Here is a 1944-nt window from a genome sequence, read left to right on the forward strand (position 1 = left end):
GGAGCTTCCCCTCGAGCCTGTAAGCCAAAATAAATCTTTTTCCCTGAAGCTGCTCTTGGTTGGGTGATTTCTACCAGCAATGCGAACCGGACTGCAACAACTCCTAAATTAGCATTTCTTGTATTCAACATTTTCTCTTTTTGCACAAAATTTTATTTGTATATTTGCGTGTGTGTGTGAATGTGCCAGGTCCTCTTGGTATTGCAAATGAACAGCAGATGCTTGTGTCACTCTTTGTGTCTGGTTTACGTGGGTCGCTTAGGATTTGCACTTGGCTGCTGGGCCAGCAGGCTTTGTAAGGAAGCAAGCAAGTCAGGGCCTTAAACTGCTGTGTCATCATTACAGCTCAGGTTTTCTTTCCAAATCCCCTTTTAATGACTTTTTTAAGCTATCAACCAGTTTATTATAAAAGGAAGGCATGGAAATAACAGCATTGTTATTATAATGAGATGTTTCAGAACTTCAGTGGAATGGGCAGCTTCATACAGGGTCATTTTAACGGTAATTTCAGTGTACATAACTGCCAAGAATGTCACCATCTCCAAATAAGAAATAATCCTTGTCATCTATAACTACTTTGGTGCCTCCATATTCTGGAAGAACTTTATCTCCAACTTTCACACTGACTCGTTGAATCTCTCCACCCTTCCCTTTAGAGCCTGATCCCAGAGCTACTACTGTTGCTTGCAATACTTTTCCTTGGGATTTTTCTGGAAGGATAATGCCACCTTTGGTTGCACTTTCAGCTGCACTTCTTTCAACCAACACTGTGTCAAGGAGTGAAGGAACTTTCTAAATGCTTGTCCCGCCATGACTCTCTGCGGCAGCTCGGCCTCTGCTCTTGGGCAGTCACCGCAAGGAGAGAAAGACCTGCAGATCCCTTTTAATGATTCTTTAAAAAAAAAAACAAAACAACAAAACATATTATTTATTTATTTGAGAGAGAGAAAGAAGCAGAGAGAGAAAGGGAGAGAATAGGCATGCCAGGGCCTCCAGCCCCTGTAAATGAACTCCAGATACATGTGCCCTCTTGTGCATCTGGCTTATGTGGGTACTGGGAAATCAAACCAGGATCCTTTGGCTTTGCAGGCCACTAACCACTAAGCCATTTCTCCAGTCTTGATTCTTGAGCATATCTTTATATGTATAATAAAGACATTAAGTGTGGGAGACAAATTTCTGAACTTTTGACTGCCTGAAAATAACTGTACCAATTGGATGCAGTTGTCACTTTAGTTGTAAGGATGTTAAAGCATGGTGTAAAACCAAGGTGTTGTTTATCTATCTGTGTGACAAAACACTACTCAGTCACTTAAAGCAGCACTCAAATCTCCTCGCCTCTGTGGACAGGGAGTGTGGGACCGCTTAGCTGCCTTCCAGTTCCAGGCTGTGAGGAGGCTTCGGGGAGGGTGCCTCTCAATATTCCTTTGGGGATGGAGCAAATTCCGCACCACATGGACATTAAGAGAAATGGGCTTCTTGCTGACTATTGGCTAGTAGTAACCATGGTTTCCTTGTCACAGGGGCTTGCCCAACAAGACTACTTGCTTCATCAAAGCATGCAAGTGAGGAAGTTAATAAGAAGACTGCTTAGATGGAGTTATAATTTCTGTGTGTGTGAGTGTGTGTGCGGAATAAACGTGCATGGGTAACATGTGCATGTGGACATCAGAGGACTTCAGGAGGTGGCCCTTGCCTTCTGCCTTGTTCTCAGGCAGGGTTCCTCATTGCTCAAATTGTTCGCTGCTGAATGGCTGGCCTGAGAGGTTCTGGAATATTCTCTTGTTTTTACTGCCCTTCTTGCCTAGGCACACTAAAATTACAAATGCTAGCACCACAGCATCAGACTTCATGTGAGTCCTGGGGATCTGATCTTGCTTGTGCTGTAGCTGCTTTAAGCACAGAGCCATCCGTCTCCCCTCACTTATGAACAAAAACACAACT

The 1944-nt window shown here is 43.6% G+C and overlaps 1 pseudogene; it reads right to left on the reverse strand.

The window, feature by feature from the left end:
- Positions 1 to 507: 507 nt before the first annotated feature.
- LOC101594919 lies at positions 508 to 812 on the reverse strand (annotated as a pseudogene).
- Positions 813 to 1944: the final 1132 nt, after the last annotated feature.

The sequence above is a fragment of the Jaculus jaculus genome, chromosome 1, assembly GCF_020740685.1.
Source record: "Jaculus jaculus isolate mJacJac1 chromosome 1, mJacJac1.mat.Y.cur, whole genome shotgun sequence".
NCBI lineage: Eukaryota > Metazoa > Chordata > Mammalia > Rodentia > Dipodidae > Jaculus > Jaculus jaculus.